The sequence below is a fragment of the Phascolarctos cinereus genome, unplaced genomic scaffold (assembly GCF_003287225.1).
Source record: "Phascolarctos cinereus isolate Bilbo 61053 unplaced genomic scaffold, phaCin_HiC Scaffold_4;HRSCAF=312, whole genome shotgun sequence".
Lineage (NCBI taxonomy): Eukaryota > Metazoa > Chordata > Mammalia > Diprotodontia > Phascolarctidae > Phascolarctos > Phascolarctos cinereus.
The window spans coordinates 258,737,546-258,760,633 of record NW_027555847.1 but is presented as its reverse complement, the minus strand read 5'-3'; the positions used below and the strand labels follow the sequence as shown (position 1 = coordinate 258,760,633).

At 36.0% G+C, this 23,088-nt stretch overlaps 2 pseudogenes; one reads left to right on the top strand and one right to left on the bottom strand.

Moving 5' to 3' along the window:
- Positions 1-4,853: 4,853 nt before the first annotated feature.
- On the bottom strand, positions 4,854-10,783 carry LOC110201169 (pyruvate dehydrogenase E1 component subunit beta, mitochondrial pseudogene; annotated as a pseudogene).
- Positions 10,784-11,377: 594 nt separating this feature from the next.
- Positions 11,378-22,779, top strand: LOC110201170 (mitochondrial import receptor subunit TOM40 homolog pseudogene; annotated as a pseudogene).
- The last annotated feature ends 309 nt before the right edge of the window (positions 22,780-23,088 follow it).

Genomic DNA, 23,088 nt, shown 5'->3' with positions numbered 1-23,088 from the left:
CTCCACTATAGATGGAAAACACTATTAAAAAGGGAAAAAAAAGTTCAATCTATTAAAAAATACTAAAAGAATTACTTGTTATTGAGGGGTAAATTGAAATCAACTAAATGTACAACAATTGCAAAATGAAGAAATTATTTATTGGAGAAAGACTTCCAAGGCCAAAAGAAATGAAAGCCCAATGACTTTGGGGAAATTAGCCCTACACACAGTTCCTGGACTACTAAAGCCTCTATGTATGATACATGGTTCTCCTGGGTCTTAGTTGGTTTATATCTAAATAGCATTTTTCCCTTCCAGGCACACTCATTGAATGATCATATACTAAATAAGCTTTATGATAAAGGATAATTTGGAGTTGTATTTTAAAAACAAGGGCTTTTATAACTAGTGATTTATAACAATTTCATTTAGAAGAAAATGAAACAGGGATATTAACATAATTTTGTTTTGTGCACTTTTTGGAAATTCTGCAGTTCTTATCAACACAGTCAGATATAATTCAGTATGCTGCAACACTCCCTGACTACATAAAAAAAAAGGATAAGTATCGCATTTTAGTGACCTGCAAGTAGAAGATATATGAGAATTACTGAATCTAAACCATATTGTCAAATTAGGTCTTCAAAATCACTCAGGAATATTTTAGTTAAGAAGGGGTGGCATTTAAATGGATCCATTTAAATATTTAATTTGGGAAAGTGTTAATGTGTGAAAGGATTGAAATATATATATGTACATATATTACATATAATATATACATATACATACATACAGTTTCATTACCAACTATAGCAAAGGTTCTTTGATAAATAAAAGAGTACCGCCAATATTAAAATGCATTAGCTAAAGGAAGTCACTTTGCAGAAAGGCAATTTTATTTTCAAGACTTTAAGAAACTCTCAAAAAGGAAAATGTTGACAATAGCTAAGCCAGTGAAAATTGACTAATCAGATGAAGTGGAACAAAATACCTATCCTAATTCTCAAGCTTCTGACAAGTAATCTGAAAAAGGTGGTACCTTGGAGGCATCTGAAATCAATTTATTTCTACTGCGAGGCTGATTTCTACCATAGTAGTGGCATATTTACTGATATTGAGAGAACTTGCCTTCTCTACTTTTAGATTCCTATCTAGTGTGTGCTGTAAAGAGGATTTTTTTTTAATCAGGAAAGCAGGACAATCACTAAATTTAAAAATTCAGGGGTTCAAATCATTCTTTTATACAATAGGAACATATGAAGGAATGAATTGAATTTCCCATTCATCTACATTTCCCAAGATTCCTAAGTCTATATTGCTTTTATTACTTTGGAGAACTCTCTTAGAATATTGTCATTACAAGTAGCTGGTGCATGGACCAAGCAAAGTTGATTGTACCTGTAGAATGATTTCTAATTTGTAGAAAAAAAAATTTCTGTTTTTCCTCCCTACCTATTTGAATCACTTCAGTATATCCTACAATTAACTCCTTTCTTTTCACAAGACATTAATTGGAGAAATTTCCTTTGGTGAGAGATACTTAAGAAAAAAAAATCTAGTGGGAATTCAAAAGTCTTGGCAAAGTTTTGTTTCATTTTTTTAATTTTACTTAACTACCATTTTATTGGCTCTTCAGAGAAATAAGAATTTCATTTTATTGCTGTTTTGGTAATTTAAGGATAATCTCCCCAGCATCAATCTTTTGCTTGGAATGTGGTCTTTCCAGGCTTAACATTTTTACAGAACTTCTAAGGATCTAAGGTTTTTTTCTTGAAATTTTTTCTATGTATATGGAAGTGAACTGGTGATTTTGTTTGTTATTTCTTGGAGTCTTAGCTTCCTACCTTCATATTTTCTATCAAACCAGAAGTATGTATATACATATACATATATATGTACATATGTACACACACATGTATATATACATGTATGTATATATGTATACATATAGACATGCATATCTATATATACATATCTAGACATACACACAATATATATGTACATAAATGAAGACATATATATGTGTGATCTATAATATTGGAATATATTTATGAAAAATTAAAATGTGTCCAAAATTAAATATAGACATTAAAACATGTTGTTGCCACACTCTACCCCCAATTGCCAAATATTTATGAAAAGGACAGAATAAAGATATTGTCATTCAACTCAACTATAACATATTTATATTTGGTGAAAGTTACTCTAATTGAACTTATTTCATAGCATTGTATGATCATAGGGTCATGTAATCTTGAATTGAAAAGGCCTTTAAGGGGCTGCTAGGGGGCACAGTGGATAGTGCACTGGCCCTGGATTCAGGAGGACCTGAGTTCAAATACTGCCTCAGACACATAACACTTACTAGCTGTGTGACCCTGGGAAAGTCACTTAACCCACACTGCCCAACCAAAAAACAAAAACAAACAAAAAAAAAAACAAAAAAAGAAAAGGCTTTTAGTGATTGTCAAGTCAAATGCTCTCATTTTACACATGAGTGCACTGAGGCTCTAAGTGGTAAAGTGACCAGCCAATCCATAATAATTATATAAGCAGTTATTTTAAGTGAAAAAATGTTGAAAACGCTGACTTTTAATAACATCATGTTCTTATATTAAGTAGTCTAAGAAAATATATATGAAATGTTAACTTGTTGAATATTAATACCAAGAAAATTGATGCAATAAAACCATTACGTATTTCAATACATTTTATTTCATAAAGATATTTATTTGTTAAGAACATGACAATCAACCAACAAATATTTCAATATAAAATAGACAGAAAAGAGGATTATGTATGTGAAACCATGAACCTCTGTTGCATATAATTTTTAAAAAATGCATATTAAATTCATCACAATAGTAACACATCTGCCCTGCTTATTTATGAATTCTTCTGACCTTCCTTCAAGTCTCTTCTCTTTGTTTTCTGAAATGTTTCATTGAAGCCATTTTCTGTTTCTTTTTTTGGTTTGTATTACTACCAGTATTCACCACCCTTCCCCTACCTCCACAAACAGAAGAGAACTTGTTGACAAAACAAGCAGTCAAGGAGACAAGATTAAAAGTACCAAAGAACCAAAGTAAGAATCGCAATTTAACAGCCACCACTATGAATGAATGGGGAGGTAGAAATGTAAAGTTTCCAAAGGCATAGATTACAATGAAGAATAATTTACCCAGTGAAACTGAGTATAATCATAAGGGAAGAAAAAAAAACTTTAAATGAAATAGAAGATTTATAAGTATTCCTGATAAAAAGATTAGAACTAAATAAAAACTTTAAAATGACAATACAAGAATCAAAAGAATTGGAGGAGGGGAAGGAGAAAGCAAAGTATAATGCTTTTATCATAGATGATATGCGTCTCCTTAGAACCCTAATAATATCAAGGATCGTAAGTGAGGTTAAATATGACAAAGGGTCTGGGAATGTTTTTAAGATCTCATTATTTTAAAAGAAGAAAGGAAAGGCAAAGGCAAAGGAATATACTAGGGAAAAAGCAGGAAAAAAAAGTAGAGGGAAATATTTCACATCATTGTGGCTGGCAAATAGAATTCTACAAATAAAAAAGAAGAGGTGGAGAAAGTGCAAAACACTCAAACTTCACTTTCATCTGAACTGAGCAAAGGAGTGTAGAATACACACATACACACAGAGTTGGGTACAAAAATTCATCTCACTCAACCCAGGAATAGGAGGGTAAAGAGGGTGAGAGTGAAGAGTAAGAGGGAAAGTAGATTCAGGGTAGGATTAGTTATAAGCAAAAGAAACTCTAACACTAATTCTGAAAAAAAAATGATTAAAAGGAAAGGAAGAAAGAATAAGAACTTGTGATTATGGTCTGGATGAAGGAAAAAGAAAAAGGGCAGGGGAATATATCAAGAATGAAGCATTGATAGTAAGCACACTTCTCTCATTATCCTCTTTGAAAAGAAGAGGCAGGAAGCAAATGGAAGGAAAAAAGTGTAACAACAGAATTGAGAGAAATGCTTAGTTAATGTTCATAACTGTGAATATGAATGGAACTGACTAATCCATAAAAATGGAGAGAAGAATAAATTGAATCCAACATTATATATGTTATATACAAAAAAATATACATCAAACAAAGATTCACATAAAGCTAAATTAAGGGAGTGGAACAAAATCTATTATGCAGAATTAAAAAAAAATTGGTAGTAGCAATCATAATTTCATAAAAGCCTATTGTTTTGCTGAAATGTACTATAGACAAAAAGTAATACCTATAATGAATACATATACACCAAATAACAAAACATTTAAATAATTTTTTAAAAAATGAGAAATGAGTTACAGGGGAAAAAAACAGTCAATAAAACCCAAATAATGAGAAAATCCAATTGTACACCTTGCAGAACTAAATAAATCTAACTAAAAATTGAAGGAGAAAGAAGTTAAGGACATGAAAAGAATTTTTGGATAACTGACAATTAAATATTTTTGGACTGAAGTCAGAAGACTTTTACTCTTTATCAAATCAGAACCCAACTGCGTCAGATCATGCTTTCTTTCTGTAAAGATAAGTTAATTGTCAGGCAGACCCTTCAGCACCCCCAATGTATTGTGCTGCTGGTAATGGAGGCAAATATATTGTATTGATTAGTTGTCTTTGGAGCAGAAATAGCCTAATTGTTACAGACACAATAAAGCAAGGGTCTAAAAACTGAGATGGTGGGAGAGCTTCTACCTGAAGTACTCTGACATCTTCCCTAACACAAGATGGTACCCAGAAGCCTTGTAGCTCCAGACAAGTACAATTATGAACGTGAACTGTCAGTGCATCCTAGCCTCTGAAGCAATAATTACATGTAAGAAATCCCAGGGACTTCAATGTCAAGTACAAATTAGACATTCAGTGTCTTCTTGGCTGCAAAGATCATGTCCTTGACTTGAGGAATGCAGTTTTCTTTCAGAATTTTCACATAAAGCATTGGAACATCAGCCTCTGTGGCACAGAGGTCAGGAACCTAGAGGATATTAAAACATGGGACCTCCTACCCACAGACCTCAGCTCCCACCCCAAACTGGGACCAGCCTCCTTCAATAGTTATGAGATGATTGGTCTTCATCATGCTGACTTGATGGTCAATATCATTGGTCCAATGATATGTAAGTGGATCACCTCATATTCCACTCTCTCTTTAGCTTGTATGATTGCTGCTTCTATACAAAGGCAAACAGGTCATGAGTGGGAAACCAATGTAATGTGGGTTCTTTCCCTTTCTATTTTAGTTTTTCCAGCAGGAATCAGGAAATCTTTTGACTGAATTCCCTCTGGAAATTCAAAAAGAATTCCATACATCAGTTTATTTTCAAGCATCACAATTAGATTATCATACTAGATTGCTGATTTGATAAATCTTCTTGCATCGTCTGAACTCCAAGGCCTGACAGCTTTTAAATCTAGTACAGTGCCCACATCAAGGTGCAAAACACTGTGAATGCTATGCAGACACATCAGCTGAAGAACCATTAGGTTCCCTGAAGACAATGGTCATAGGCTGAAGTCTACCTGACATACATTAAGTCTTGGCAGCTGAGTTTATAATCTGGTCAGTTGTTTATATAGATAAATTGAAGGTCATGAGTTCACAAAAAGACCTCAATCCAGCCATATCTGCCTCTACAGCAATGCCAGCAAAGCTCATTTTGGATATCACTGTGTCTGATATTTTCTTGTCTCTGTGCTTCTTCCATAGACTCTGCTGAGCTTGTAGGCACCATCTCTAAGCAAAAAGACCTTTTTATCCCATTCCAATTCTTCATCCATCCCTTGATTCAAATCATTGAGAATCATTACTGTGCATGATGGACATGGAGCTGTGGAAGGGCGTCCTCATTTGCTGGGACACCTTCTGACAGAAGCCAGGGAGGCTGCTTCACACCAACCCACTACCACCTTGTCTGTGTCCTCTGCAGTTACTAAGTTGAAACAGAAATATTTCTCAATTGTGCATAACATCTTTACAACTTCAAAAAGTTGTAAATTTGTAATACAAACAATGCAAAATTCACTCTGTATTAGGGCATAAGAACTCACAAACAAATGCAGAAAAGTACAACTATTAAATACTTCTTTTACTGCCACAAAGTAATAAAAATGTAATCATTAAAGGGCTACAGAGGAAACAACAAAAGTTAGTTGAGGACTTAATAATATAATCCTAAGGAATTGGTGGGTCAAAGAATAAATAATTTAAACAACAGAAGTTTCATTAAATATGACAAAAATGACAGAACATACTAACTTTTGGGATGCAGCCAAAGTAGTACTTGGGAATTTTTTTTATATAACTAAGCATTTTGATCAATACAAAGAGAAAGAACAGATTTAAAAATTGCAAATGAAACTCCAAAGAAAATTAAAGCACTAACAAATTAAAAACAAAAATCAATCTGAATACCAATGAAAATTCTGAAATCAAATATGAGATTAACAAAATTGAAAGCAAAATAAAATACGTAAAACTTTGAATTAATATATAAAGTAGGATCTGGGATTTGAAAAAAAAATAGATAAATCTTGAGCTATCTTTATCTATTTTTAAGGCAGAATACCAAATACCAGGATCAAAAAGAGGGGGAAAAGTGAAGTCACAAAAATAAAAAAAAGAAAGAAAGAAAATCACTAGGAACTACTGTGCCCCATTATGTGTCAATAAACATGGTAGCCTAAATGAATTGATATTTTTTTAAATGTGTTCCCTAGATTAACAGAACAAAGTGACAACCAAATGTTAGAAAAAAGGTAATTAAACAAGCCATAAATAAACTCCCAAAGGGAAGGAAAAAATAAATGCACATGGATTTATAAACAAATTATGTCAAACATTAAAAATTCTAAAATTACATAAACTCTTCAAAAGTTGGGAAAAAAATGGGGTCCTACCAAATTCCTTCTTTGATACAAATATGGTTTTGGTACCTGATCTAGATAAAGACAAAACAGACAAGGAAAACAAGAAAAGAGTCTGATAGAATCTAGGCACATAGAAAAGTCACATACCAAATACCAAAATAAGCTCTAAATAGTACATAACTTAGATATCAAGGTTGACGTCATTTAAAAAAGAGGAATTAGAGAAGCAAGAAAGAAACTTCAGATCTACAATTATGAGAAGAGTTTCTGAGCAAACAAGGAATAGAGAACAAAAAGTAAATAAAATGACTAATTTTTATAACAAATTTTAAAAATTGTGCAAACAAAATCAATAAAGCTCAAATTAGAAATAAAATAGATAATTCAGGGAACATTTTTGTAGCAAGTTTCTTTTTAAAAGGTCTCCTTTCCAAATTATATAAGCAAACAACTGAAATTTATCAAAGTATGTGAAGAGGTAGTTTACTAAGGGTGAAGTCCAAGGTACCAATAGTCATTATAAATATTCAAATTACTATTAGTCAAATAAATACAAATTAAATAGATTCTAAAATTCTACCTCATATCTAATAGATTGACAAAGTTCATCAAAAGAAAAAAAACTAAGAAAGAAAGAAAATGACAAATATTTGGGAAAGCAGGAATGTTAATTTACTGTTGGTAGAACATTATGTCCAGCCATTATGTAAAACAATTTGGACCTTTGTTCAAAAAGTTGCCAAACTTTATTCCTTTTAACTTTGTGATACCACTATTAGGCCTATCCCACAAAGGGATAAAAGGAAAAGTACACTTATGTATAAATATTATAACAGCTTTTTTTGCAAATGTTTGCAAACCTGGAAAAAAAGGGGGTGTTCATCAGTTGGAGAATGGCTGCACAAATTATGTTATATAAATGCAATGGAATGCTATTGTGGTATAAGAAATTAGAAAATGAACAGTTTCAGAGACACCTAGGAAGGTGCGTATGAACTGACGCAGAGTAAAGTGAGCAGAAACAGAATAATTCATACAATAACAACATTGTAAAAACAAATAACTTTGAAAGACTTAAAAAATCTTATCAATGAAATGATCAAAAACAAAATCCAGAATAGTTATGAAAAACATGCTGCCCACTCTTGACCAAGAAATGATGGGTTGATGGTACAAAGTGAGGTATAATTTTAGACATGGCAAATGGGAGGAATTTGTTTTGCTTCACTGAATTTTTATCACTAAAGATTTTTTATCTTTTTTTTGTTTGTTTGTTTTTGTTTTTTTTTTTAGGCAATTGTGGTTAAGTGACTTGCCCAAGGTCACACAGCTAGTAAGTGTCCCAAGGTCACACAGCTAGTAAGTGTGAGTGTTTGGTCTGAGACCAGATTTGAACTCAGGTCCTCCTGACTTCAGGGCCGGTGCTCTATCCACTGCTCCACCTAGCTGCCCTTTTTTTGTTCGTTTGTTTGTTTTACAATGGGGTGGGTGAGAAGGTGGAAAGGAGAAAAAAATAGATTTTTGTTAGTTGACAAATTTAACTAAATTTTTAGAAGTCAGCTCCTCTCAAAGGCACCATTACACTTTGTTTTTAATAAAACACATTCACATTAAAATATAAGTCATCTGAGTTTATGAATGAGTGTCTCAGTCAAAATCAGGAGATTTCCCAAAATGGGTGGGGTTATGGGGCAGAGGCACTAAGTCAAAATGAGAGATGGGAGGTGAATTGGTTTCAGAGGATTCTAGTGTTAAGTACCCTTTAGTAACAAATGATACCACAGCTGTTGATAAAGCCTATAACCTTGGACTTTTTACTTGTAGAGAAAACCACTTGTCTGGTGGCTTAAAGGTAGTACCACCTAGTGTCCAAATCATATACTATACTGCCTAGCTGGTAATTGTTTAGTCAGTTGTAGTTTTGTTTCTGCAGGTTGCAAAAAGGAAGGAAACAAGCCTGATATGCACAACTATTGCATCACTCACTGAGCATATACCAAGTTTGTACCAATATTGTGGCTTTAAATGCTTTTGCATTTTTCTATGGCTCAAGGGACCAATTATATTATATTTTACTATTAAATTAGGAAGAAAATCTCCAATCATGAAGTAAATTGGAAGAAACTACAGGAAATATGAATATCACTGGGGTGCAATAAATGTAATTTGATGTGTAGAGATTTTTAAAATGACTTTACAATTAAATCCTTTGATATAAGGACACTGAAAAATCCATAAGATAGGCTAAATTATATTTAGGATATAATGTGTCCACCAAGAGAATAGACCTAGAATGTTGGGAGTAGTTAAATTTAATTTAATATGAAAAGACCATCTACATAAAATGGATATTATGCTCACTCTATTAAGTTGAAATTATTTAACACTCTACCTATGGAAATACCTCAAGGTGTTTTATAATGATGATTAAAAGATGATTAGAGAATTTCTATGTGATAAAGGGAAATGTGAGCATATATTACTTTATATGACCTTGCCTAAAGAAGATGGTGAATGTGTTATTTCTGGCCTATATCAAAGTTGGCATCATTTATAATGAAGGTGGTAGCCTAGTGGCTTTGGATTAAGAACTATCTGCTTATGGGAGCCAAAGAAATCTATTTTATTGTACCATTCACAAGGAAACAAAAGAGGAGAAAAACTATTTTGACAATTTTGCAACAAGATTGATTTGAGAAATTTTGAGCAAACAAACAATAAAAGTATTTAAATATTTAGCATTGTTGGCAGAAATAAAGGATTGTGTGTAGAATTTCTTCCCACCCCATTTATCGCATTACATAGAGTAAAGAAGAAGCCAACAAATACCAGCTCACCCTACCTACATACCAATTTCTTGTTATCCACCACAGGAATATCGTCATTTTAATGAAGGAATGAGCAGTTGCCCTCACAACCCTATCTGACCTGAATAGCCTACTGAAAAGATCAGCCTGTGGTTATTTGTGAACATAGTTATGTGATGTCCCCTGTAGCCAAAATATTTGTTAGAAAAAATTCACTTAAATGTCAGCTAAAGTCTTTTAAAGAATCCCTTCTCCACTTTTCCAAAGACCTTGCCTTAGCAATGTTCTTCTATTCCCAATCAGGAGATTTCATTTCTTTCAGGGACCAATAGAAGCTAGGCCTTTTGCCATATCATAACTCTGGTATTGGCAGCTTACAATCACCCTAGATTTTAAAGGATGTCTTACTTCTTTATAAGGGGAGGAAATGAAAAATAATTATTTTTCCAGAGAGTTTAAGTTTGATTATTATGAAATTATATTAACATACCTGGTATAAGACTAAATGATGAAAGTTGTAAAATTAATTTTTTTTCAGTGCGTCACAGCATATGGGTCACACCTAGGTAAAACAATACATTTCTTAGGCTATTTTATTCAAATAGTCTTAACTGTCTTGGAATTATAATCTAGGGGTTTCACTATCATATTTCCTAATTATGTTTATCCTCTGGTATAAATGCTGAAGAGAAACAAAATGACTGGGAGAATGAGGGAAAAACGAGACTAGAGGACCCTGATAATCCATAAATTGGCTGGATAATACCTGCATAATCACATATTTAATTATTCTGTTAGTTGGGTAATATTGTACCCAGTTTGTATGACCTGAAAAATCCAAATGAAATTTTGCAAATCTGTCTAAAAATCATCATTGAATTAGAAAGTAGCATTGTGGTTATGAACCCTTTCCTCCATGGCCAAAACTTTTTAGTTAGAGATAAGCATTGTGCTGAATTACCATGTTAGACAATCAGTGACAGTCCTGCCAACTCAAGCACACTCTCTCTTACTGTGATTTCCCAAATGTTCATTCAGGCAGATGGACTAGAAGCAAATCAGCCCCTTGGCAATGCATATCCTACTGGTTTGTACCAAAGCCAGCCATTGTCCTGTTAAGAGATCCAAGATCGAAGAGGGAAAAATAGAAGCCTCAAAGTAGGTGTAGGAGAGGCTATTTATCGTTTACAGTACTTATAAAGTGGTTTGACTTTTTCCACATTTAGAAATTACGTAAGCCATTGGCATTTAATAGACACACTCCTTCTGAAAAGGTAAATTGAGAGGGTGGAGCCAAAGTGGTGGAGAGAAGGCAGGGAGCTCTCCCTAAAACCCCTCCAAAGACATTTAAACAGTGCCCTAAAACAAATTATGGAGTGTTAGAACACACACAAAGATGACGAAAAGTAATTTCCCAGTGCAAGACAACTTGGAAGTTTGGCAGGAAAAGTCTTTTGCACTGGGGTGAGAGTAGAGTACAGTCCAGTACAGGCTGCACCAGTGAAGACCTGGCTTCAGCAAACCAGGTCTTAGGAGTGACTGGATCAGTAGCAGCAGTTGCTTCCAGAGTTCTCAGCACACCTAGAGTAAAGGGCTCAAAAAACTGGTCAGAAGACAGGGGTTTCTTTCCTGACACTTGGGGCAGGAATCTGTTGCTTTGCCTATACTCAGATAATGGTCAGAGTCCTAGCTAGCAATCGCAATGCAAGGACGAGCAGTAGCAGAGCAGAACTTGGGACCACAAGAGAGTGGGCACTCTCTTCAGAGGTCCAGGGCAGAAAAGAGTGCTTGTGGTCATTCACAGACTAGAACACAGGACAGGAGAGTAGCAGACACACTTCTCCTTAGATCATACCACCTTGGAAGAACAGAAAACTTATATGTCTTTAGCAGTATCTCTGGAAATAGCTGCATAAAACCTCTGAAGCTTGGGACAGTGCACCCTCCACCCTGGAAGCAGAGCCCCACTTTAGCAAAAAGCTAAAAATCAAGAAACAGGTAGGGGAAATGAGCAATCAGCAGAAAAATTGTAACTATTGAAATTTACTGTAATGAGAAGGAAGACCAAAACACACTCAGAAGACAGTAAAGTCAAACTACTACATATACAGCATCAGAAAAAAATATGAATATATCTCAGGCCATGGAAGAAGTCAAAAAGGATTTTAAAAATCCAGTAAGAGAGGCAGAGGGAAAAATGGGAAGAGAAATAAGAATGATGCAAGAAAATCATGAAAAAAGACTCAAGAAATTGAGAAAGGAGACACAAAAAACATTACTAAAGAAAATAGCACCTTAAACGGCAGAATAGGCTAAATGCATAAAAAGGTACAAAAATCTAGTTAGGAGTAAGAGTACTTTGAAAAGCATAATTGGTAAAATGGAAAAAAGAAGCACAAAAATTCACTGAAAAAAAAACTAATTAAAAAATAGAATTTGCCAAATGGAAAAACGAGGTCCAAAAGCTCATTGAAGAAAATAATTCTTTAAAAACTAAAATTGAACAAGGGGAAGCTAATGACTCTATGAGACATCAAGAAACAATAAAACAAAACCAAAAGAATGAAAAAAAAGCCTAACAACTAGAAGACAACCTAAACTATCCCATGGAAACGCAACTGACTTAGAAAGTAGATCAAGGAGAGATAATTTAAAAATTGTTAGACTTCCTGAATGCCATATAAAAAAAATGAGACTAGACATTATATTTCAAGAAATCATCAAGGAAAACTGCCCTGATATTCTAGAACCAGAGCATAAAATAGAAATTTAAAGAATCCACTGATCACCTCCTAACAGAGATCCCAAAATGTAAACTCCCAGAAATATGATAACCAATTTACAGAGTTCCTAAGTCAAGGAGAAAATATCGCAAGCAACCAAAAAGAAACAATTCAAATATCTTTAATGTTTTTTTATATTAATTTATTTTGATTTATCAACAATCACTTCCATATGCTTTTGAGCTGAAAATTTTTCTCCCCCTTCCTCCCCACCAACCTCCCCAAGATGGTGCACAATCTGATATAGGCTATACATATACATTCCTATTAAACATATTTTCACATTAGTAATGTGGTAAGTAAGAATTAGAACCAGTAGGAGGAACCACAAGAAAGAGGAAACAAAACTCAACAGAAGAGAAAAAAAAATAGCAAATAGTATGCTTCGATCTGCATTCAAATTCCATAGTTCTATCTTTGGATGTGGAGAGCATTTCTATCACAAGGCCCTTGGAAATGTCTTAGATCCTTGTGTTGCTGGAAAGGGTTGAGTTTATCAATATTAGTCATTGCACAACGTGGCTATTATTGTGTGCAATGTTCTCTTGGTACAGCTCACCTCACTCAGCATCAGACCATACAAATCTTTCCAGGTTTTTCTAAAGTCAGCCTGCTCATCATTTCTTATAGCACAATAGTATTTCATTACATTTATATACCACAACTTGTTCAGCCATTCCCCAATTGATGGGCATCCTTGCAGTTTCCAATTCTTTGCCACCACAAAAAGAGCTGCTATGAATATCAAATATCATGAAGTTACAGTCAGGATAACACAAAATGGAGTCTGAATACCATCCGAATACAGATGGAGTATGAATACAGATTAAAACATACTTTTTTTTTTTACTTCATATTTCTTGTTTTTTTTTAAATTTTGGCCTTTGAATTCTTTTAAGCATGACTGATATGGAAACATGTTTTACATGACTACACATGTATAAGCTATATCCAATTGCTTGCCTTCTCAATGAGAGGGGTAGAGAAAGAGGGAGAGAATTTGGAACTCAATTTTAAAAATGAAAATTGAAAATTCTTGTTACATGTAATTGGAGAAAATAAAACACTAAATTTAAGATAAATAGACCACAAAAAGGAAAATTGAGTTAGTACTATTTTTCTTCATTGGGTTTACATCCTACTTAATCACAACAAAAAAATAAAAAAGGTTATATGTTCTTTTTTTTCCTTTCTGTCTTCCACTCCTCCAGACTCTCTTAATTGTCGTAATTAGATACACAACACTATTCTGGAAGGCAGAAGTGAAAGGAAGGGTTCTTTCTTTTTCACCTCCGTTGAAAAGAAAAATAGAGTTGAAATGAGATGAATTAAAGGAATGGGTTGTTACACAGCTTGCTTTTATATATGACGGGAATTTTATCTATTGATCTCAAGAAATAGATGTTCTGCATACAATTGCTAAGTTGACTTTTCTTGCCCAACATTTTTATCATGTCTGTTACCTACTCAAGAATGTACTATGATTTGTATTCTGATAAATTGAGTTTCAAAGGCTGTAAAAGGCTTATAATCACAAGTTCCTTTTTCACCCCTTCTCATACTTCAATAACCCCACTTATGTTTCTCTTAATAAAGTATAATAATCATATGGATTCCACTACCATCCCTGAACATATGCTTTCCTTACTGCTATGCCTTTTCTTACTCTTAATACTCAGTCTTGATTATTTCCTTTGCAAACATTCCTAACTATCCTACTCCAAGAAGACTTCCTTTATTATTTCTACCCTACATGCATTATTGCTTTTTTGTCCTGTAACATTAGCACTTACATAGTTTTCTTATGACATGTTTGTTTACCACAACAAAAAGAACTTCCATAGTCACACAATTGACTAAGGAGCATAGAAAATGCAAAATCCCACTATCTATTGTCTTTGTTCCCTTAACTTTGTTAAGTTTTTTTCTCAAACAATTTGTGGAACGATGGATAAAGTCCTGAGCCTGAAGTCAGGAAGATCTGAGTTCAAATCCAGCCTCAGAAGTTTACTAAAGTTGCTTATCTTCTGGCTGAGTTTCCTCAACTGTAAAATGAGTTTCATAATAGCACCCATTTCCCAGTATGGTTGTGAGGATCAAATGAGATAATATTTTTAAAGCAATTAGCACAGTTCATGACACATTGCTGTTTAGTTGTTTCAGTTGTGTCTGACTCTTCATGCACCCATTTGGGTTTTACTTGGCAGAGATACTAGAGTAGTTTCTCCAACTCATTTTATAGATGAGGAAAATGAGACAAACAGGGTTAAGTGACTTGCCCAGGGTCACATGGCTGCCAAATGTCTGAGACCAGATTTGAACTCAGGTTTTCCACTATCTGCTGTGCAAATTGGCTGTATCCTGACACATAACAGGTGCTTAATAAATTCTAGTTACCTCCCGCCATACACATACTAAGATCATATAAGATTTGTGATAGAAAACCAGCAAAAATTTTGTTTAATCATACTTTAACTTTCAATATTAGGCGAGACATAAACCGAGAAGATACACACTTGTCAAGGGGATAAGTATCGTGAAGCATGTTCTGTGTAGATTCCAAGTGGACAGCATTCTTTATGCATGATGAGTTTTGACATACATACAATGGCATATATATATATACACACACACACACATACACATTATATAGTAAATATACTTCTGTTGGATTAAATTAATTTAGCCAAAATAAGAATTAAAATTTAACATTCCAAATCCACAATGAATTAACATAAATTAATAACATCAAGTTAATCCTTAATAGTTGACTAGTCAAAGTCTAAGTAACTGTTGTCTCAAGGCACCTTCCAAGACTCTGAAGCTTACATGGAATGAGTCCCTAGTCTAATGACAGTCTCTCTCTCTCTCTCTCTCTCTCTCTCTCTCTCTCTCTCTCTCTCTCTCTCTCTCCACCCCACCCCCCACCAAGGAAATCTCCAAAATAAAGTTTAGTTATACCTTGTGTTTAGGTTTCTGCAAATGTAGATGAGCTCCTCAATACGCACTCAATGTTATAAAAATTCAATGGCTTTGTGTCTGTGAGAAAACCTTTATTTGCCACCTACCCAGAAACTGTGTAAGACATAAGATCCAAGGAAGCCTAGGAATAGATGCATAAACATATAAAATGTTCTAGAATTTAGATCTATATTGAGAAAGATCTCAGAGGATTGAAATAGAAAACTCTCTTGATATTATTCATGTACTATTCAAACAACTCATGGGGAAAAAAAAAGTAAGGGATAATAGCAAGAGACACATCTTCTAAGCCACATTAAATTGATCCAATCCTGTAACTACAAGTGTCATGCTGTCAATTCTTTTCCTTCTTCAAGAATTATGATGTTGAATAATTTATGTTCCCTCTAGCAAGATAGCACCTGTCTCAAACAAACTCTTGAAAACTCTCAACCTTGGAAACATTTAAACTTGGAACTACCCATGAGGTAAACACAAAGTTTGGGAAAGTCCATTCTCAAGTTCTATTTCACTGAATAGGTAAGCATATGCCCACACTACCATATGTTTCTATAGCAGTTCTATCAATTACCTGCAGTTTGTTCTATCTTTGACAAAGTAAGTATGTTCTCATGGTTCTCAAACAATGGACACCCAGTTTTTTTCAGTTATTTGCTATCACATTAGAGTGCTACTACAAATATTTTATTAATTTATTTATATTTATTGAAATTTTGAAGTCTTTGACTTTAATATACTGTATGTCCAGTCAGAAGAGAGATGAATCTTTTCTCTTTTATTAGAAAAGGAATAAGGAAAGAAGATGGCCCTGAGTTCAAGACTTCCCCTGCCTCTGGCTCCCAGGATAAATGCTCCCTGGGTAAATGCTCCTTGGCAAAAGGTAAGGTCTTAGTAAATACTTTATTTAATCTAATATTTATTATAGGCAGCTCATAATAGTCTTCTGTTCATCACAAGTAGCTGCTCTTGGTAGAAGGAAGGGGATGGGAGAGAAGGGAAAATCTCTTTCTCACTCTTCCTGTATTATGGTTCAGGAGTACAAGTGAGAGAGTACAAGAGTTCATCACATTTTTATATATTTGAAAAAGTATAGCTTATCTGACAAAAGTCTAGCCACCTGTACTTCTGTCAGCCAATCATTAGAAGGCAGTTAAAGACTGCAAAGCACAATATGTAAATTGATTGTGGACATGCATGATGCAAATCAGGTTATAGGTATAAATGTTTTTTAAATAAAGAAAATAAAGCAATCACACATATGCATGCGTATCTAATATAGATATTAAAATCACTAATAATGAAATATAAATCATAACACTCAAAATTGTTGATTCACATCCATCAAATTGAAAAACAAAGAAAAACAGAGAAAATTTATTATCTCAGGGCCCATGGAAAACTAGCACGTTAATTTACCACTGTTGAACTGATGAATTAAGTGATCTTTGAGCAACAAAGATAGAGTCCATAGTCATTACTGAATGGCAGTAACTAAGGAAAGTAGGTCAATCAATCAATAAACAAGTATTTGTTTTGGCCTATTATGTCAATCATTAAAGATTTATTAAGTGCCTACTATGTACAAGGCACTGTGAGATTCCAGAATTATGAACATCGTATGAATTTCTCTGATGATGTATAGTTATATGCTATATTTATTGTCCTGCCAGATATATACTTTATTTTTAATATAAATTGAATTTTATCTTCCTGCTAGAGGAGAAAGTGAAAATACTTGAGGAATGCCTATCTACATTCAAATTTATTAGAAAGGCAAAGCAGTTCCTAGTCAGAATAGAAGAAATCATCCAGCAGGGACTTCAGGGGAAAAAATGTCAAGGGGAAAGGGGCATTCAAAATTTTTGTTACTAGTTCACTAGTTCAGTGAGGACTTCTGATTACGAAGGCAATTTGAAAGGTTATAGAGAACAGTTTTCCAATAGAAATTTCAACAAGTATTGGAAAAAGGCAGCAGCCCAGAAATATTATGAAAAGAGAAATTTGAGAGAGAAAGAGATGATGATGATGGGGAGGGGTGAGGGTTAACTCCAATCAATACTAAACTGATCAGTCTCAGAACTAGGGACTCTAAGTCCCAGAAAGACAATCAAAAGCTAGTGGAGGCAGGCAGAGATGTTACATCATGGCAACAAGTAGAGACTCTGGTAACTTAGTAGGAAACTAGTAGAGTCGGGAAGAGATGAGGAGACAATGTGAGTTCCTCTTGATGGATCTAAAATCAAACATTGTTCTAAACAGGGATATCACAAGCCAGTGCTACTCCAATAATCAGGTGTATAATGGGCTCTCTGGAACTGGGGAAGCACAAGGTAACCCCCAAAACACTAACTATACTAGCTAGCACTGTTGCAATCCATGAAACTATGATGCCAATCTGGGGCAGTTGGGGTTAACTTTGCTCCCAAATGAATTGATCTGGGACCCAGCTGTGTGCACTTTGGGCAAGTAGGATATAAAACTAGTTGTAAGATTTTGGCCAGGATCTTCTGAGACCCCAGGAAAACTCTTTGCCGACTACTTGTTTACATTTTTAACAGGGATATTTTTTAGTTTTTTGTCCTCTGGACTCCTTTTCAGTCACCTTGAAAACTACTTCTATTTGAGGATATTAGAATATACATTTTAGTAAAAAAAAATAAACTATATCTTTAAACCCTCAGGCTCTGAGTGATCTATTGTACCAGACAAAGGACAGTTACCTCAACAAGGTACCTAAAAATATCTTAGTTCTAGCTTGTAAAAACAAAAGTGGGAGAAAGAAATAGCTCAGATAAATCGCTGTGCAGACAGACAGGGCATAGCTGTGCACTACTCAGAACACTGAGATCCACAGCATGAGATGAGGCCAACAATCCCAGGACCTGGCTACCAGTGCTCAGAAATCTGTTCAGGAGGCCTGAGACCATTGATCAGCAAAATCCCATGAGGGTTGGCAGGACCACAGAAAGGAAATGAACCACTATTTGAATGAAGATCCCACAGTGAGAAGGAAAAAGAAATGTCAAGACTTGAACCCGCAGTGGCCCACCAGGAAAATGAGAAGTCAGAGATTGAATCAAACGGTAGGGATTTGAGCCAACAAATTTATCCTGATCCACAGTTGCAATAGCATAGAGAATTCACAGGGAATAAGACAAAATAAAGCCTAGTTAACCCATCCAAAAGTGTTGACAGGGACTAGCCTGAACACAAAATTCCAATCCAAGAAATGAGGCTGATAATAAAATTAAATACTATGAAGAAATGCTGTGTTGTGAGAGATAAATCAAGGGATAAACCTAGAAGGAAAGAATAAACTTATAACAAATACAAACAAAGCATCAGAGGGATAAAAAAAAAGGACTGGCCACCTGTAATTATAAGAGTAACTAATAAATAAAGTAAAAAAAAATGAGACTTTGGAAGGAAAAGAACTAAAAATATAACAAGTAGTTTAGAAAAGATGATGGAAATTCTTACCTAAGTCATAAATATCCTGAAAAAAAAGACTGGAAAAATCAGAATTCATTGACTCCAAGAGATAACAATAAATATTTGAATAAAGTAAAAAGACTAAAATCTGGAAAACAATGTTTGTGCTTTTTTTTCTATTTGCAATGCTTTATAAAATATTTATGGACTGACAATGTGCAAGAACAATCAGATTCTTTGAAAACCATGACAGATCAGAAGTCAAGAGAAATCTAGAAAGAAAAATAAATTTGAGCCATTAGAAGGGACTAAATAATGTTGAAGTTTTGACATTCCAATAAAAAAGAGTCAAGTGTCTCTTCAAAATACTAATGTTTTCATGTATCACAGGGAATTAATTAAATATGACAAACACAGAATCCAGATGTTAGTTTGTATTATTTTGTTGTTTTAAGGAGTGGAGAAAAGGAAACATTAGGAAAAAATAAAGAAAATTAAAAAATGTATAATTTTGCATAAGTGGATTACATGAGAAGAGATTATAAACATCAAAGAAGAGGGTTGTGGAGACAAGGATTTTATGTCTTCATTCTTATTAGATAAAGAAGTGTTGAACACACACACAGTAGTATAGAATACAATAAGTTAAATGGGGAAAAGAGTGAAGATATGGGAAAAGGACTTGATTTTTAAGGGGGAGAATATATTTGAAGAGGAAATAATTTCCAGAAAAACAGACTCTAGCTTGTTGATAGGGCTGATCACAAAAATCTATCAAGCCAAAAAAAAAATTAAGAACAAAATATCAGAATCTGAGTTTAGTGAAAAATAAAATAGAAGAGAAATAGAAATGTCACTCCAATTATAGATTCTTAGTGCTGATAAACATCTTTTTGAAGATGCTAGGAGTTAGGAAGAAAAAAGTATAAGAAGCGGTGATAAGGGGTAATAAATAAAAATCATGTAGTAACAGTGAATGCGAATGGAATTAACTCATATTTAAAGCAGAGAGAATGCTGGTCATCACTTCATTTAACTTTTATTGTATGATCTTTTATGTTATAGCTTCTGTGGATATATTATGTCACTCTTTGAAGAATAAGCAATAGTTTCCTCTTTGTAGAATCCAGGAAGAGCTTCATTTTTTTAAAATGAATATTCTTGTCTTTTTTCTTTCCCTTCTTCCACTGTTTTACTTTTCCTTTCTTTAACCCTTTAAGATGGATTGTCTTACCTTCTCTAGCTCAGATAGTCTTTGTTTGATATTGAAGCTCTGCTCTTATTTCCTTTGGAAATATTTCATTGCCTTTCACAATCTGGAATATGAAGATGTATTCCATGAGTCCTTTCTCCTCCTCTTTCAGGAGAATATCTTCTCTTTGGAACATAGATTATAAACCCTTGGTTATGGCAGAAATATAAACACTGAAAACTCAATGTAAGTCTCTCTCTCTCTCTCTCTCTCTCTCTCTCTCTCTCTCTCTGTAACAATCCAGATATTCATAGATTTAGATTAGCAGTCTTGTTTTATTGAGCTACTTATTAATGCTTGTACTTGACCTTTAAGGAACTTTAAAGTCAGTAGATACCTCTTAATAATTTGACAGATCTACTCAAGTTCCTTTGTTTTATTTTAATAAATTGAGGTTCTATCTCCCTTCTCATCTTCCACACAATTGCTATTCGTTTTACTTACATGTGCCTCTCAACATTCTACTCTATCAATTTGGTTTATCTTCCAATTTGTTACACTTCCATTTTCTTACATATCTTGCATTACCAACTACTTTTCCCTTTTCTTTCTCCATGAGTCTGCTTCAAGTATTTATTATTTGCTCTTTTATTCTTGATCCTGTGTAGAGGGCCAGCTTTGGGGAGTTGGAAGGCTTAGGCCAGCCCGGGTCTTATCTGCAGCTTGTACTAAGCCTGACACTTGTGAAAGTCAGGATGTTGGCTCACCACCCCCCTGTTCAGTCTCTTGAGAACAGGATGCAGGAAGGGAGGAAACGGATGGGGTACAGGACAGGAAGCAGGAAAGAATGTAACAGACAAGGTACAAGGAAGTAAGGAAATCACTTAATTAGATTTATACTTTTCACGAATAATAATGTTACTATTGCTTGGTCCAGTACTATATAAGCCTGAGCCCTCAGATCAATAAACAGAGTTTGTTCTTCACTGCTCTAACCTGGCCCGTGATTCTTTCTCTCTTCACACTCTGCCCGCATCAGACCACAGCCCGGGATGCAGGCGCTCCGGCAATCCTGCTCCTTCTTTTTCAATCTTCTTAGGGTAGTCAGAAATAAAATTTGGACGTAGACATTAGTCTTTTCCGGTTTTTCTTATTTTCTCCCAAATTTCTTCTTCCCAAATTCAAGCTCTGCCTTTTTTTTTAAATCAGTTGAAACCCCATCAAATCATATATATGGTTTCTTTCTTCCTATTCAGCTCATTTCTGTTTTCCTCAGTTGGCTTCAATTTTGTGTCCTCTTTTTGATTTGCTTTCTATTTATTTAATTAATTTTATACTTTGAGCTTCTATCAGAAATACTTCTAAACCTACTTCACGCTGGTGCCAAATCCTGCTTTTGGACAGCGTTAGGCCTCTCACCTCTCAGCTTAATTTTGTCATTTAAAATTTATTCTGGTCCTGCAAGCTAGTCCAAAATTTCTGACCCCTTCCTCAATGAGGGATTTTAATCATACATTCCCAGGCACGTGCAAGGGCGGTTTTGGCTCAAGTCTTAAGAAATAGTTAATTCAGGGGTTCGGGTGCAGAGCGGAAGCCGGGAGGAGCCGGAGCCGTTGCAGTGATCATGCGCAACATGTGGGCCGCCAGCTCGCGGGGCCGCTCCTGCTTCCCCCAAGTCTGGGGCGGGCCTCGTGGCCGCACCGCCATCCGGCTTCACACTGCCCCACCATGGACGGCCTGAGCACGGTGTCTGGCGCCCGTGGAGGAGTCCCGGGCAGCAGGCCGGAGGATGAGGCCTGCTGCTGTGGCCTGCTGCTGCTTGCCCAACCCGGGCACCTTCAGGGAGTGCCACCGCAAGTGCAAGGAACTGTTCCCAGTGCAGATGGAGGGCGTGAAGCTCACGGTGAATAAGGGCCTCAGGAACTAATTCTGTGGCCCTCAGCACGATTGAAGACTCCAGCCCCCACTTTGGGGTCACATACATAGGGACCAAGCAGCTAGTCCCACAGAGGCCTTCCCGGTGCTGGGCGGGAGACATGGACAGCTGCGGGAGCCTCAATGCCCGGGTGATCCACCAGGTGGGGCCTGGCCTCCAATCCAAGATGGCACTGCAGACCCAGCAGTCAAAGTTTGTGAACTGGCAGGTGGACGGAGAGTACTGAGGCTCCGACTTCATGGCCGCGGGGACCCTGGGAACCCCGATGTACTGGTGGGCTCAGGGACCCTCGTGGCTCACTAACTTCAGAGCATCACTTGCCTTGGGCGGGGAGCTGGTTTATCGCTGAAGGCCAGGAGAGGAAGGCACGGTCATGTCTCTGGCAGGGAAGTACACAGCACCCAACTGGCTGGAGACCTTGCCTGTGGGCCAGCCGGGAGCACATGCGAGGTATTACCACAAAGCCAGTGAACAGCTTCAAGTTGGGGTGGAGTTTGAAGCCAGCGCCCGAATGCAGGACACTAGCGTCTCCTTCGGCTACCCCCCAAGGCCAACCTCCTCTTCAGAAGTTCCATGGACAGTAACTGGATCATAGGGGCCACCCTGGAGAAGAAGCTGCCACCCTGCCCCTGATACCGGCCGAGGGTGCCTTCCTCAATCATCATCGAAAGAACAAGTTCCAGTGCGGCTTTGGCATTCTATCGGCTGAGCCCATCACACCACCCATCCCACTCGTCCCTCCGCTCCAGGGAGGGCAGGGCAGGAGGAAGGGTGCCTGAGGCTCCCAAAGGCTAGGAGAGGGGGAGACCCCAGGATCTGGGGAGACCTTGGGCCTGGCCAGGGAGACTCGGGTTTTCGGAGAAAGACTTCAGAAAACTGGAAGACAGATCTCCCTGCCTCCTTTCCCCATTCCTGGAAGGGGCTCTAGGCTCTAGGAGACCTAGGTGGGAAGGACTATGGAGGAGGGTCCTCAGGGTGGGGCTTCTCTCCTTTCCCGTGGTAGAGCTGGGCTGCTGAGAGGGCAGCATGGGCTGGGCCTCCCTGCCCTGCCTCCCTGGCAGAAACAGGAGGGGCCCATCAGTTCCTTC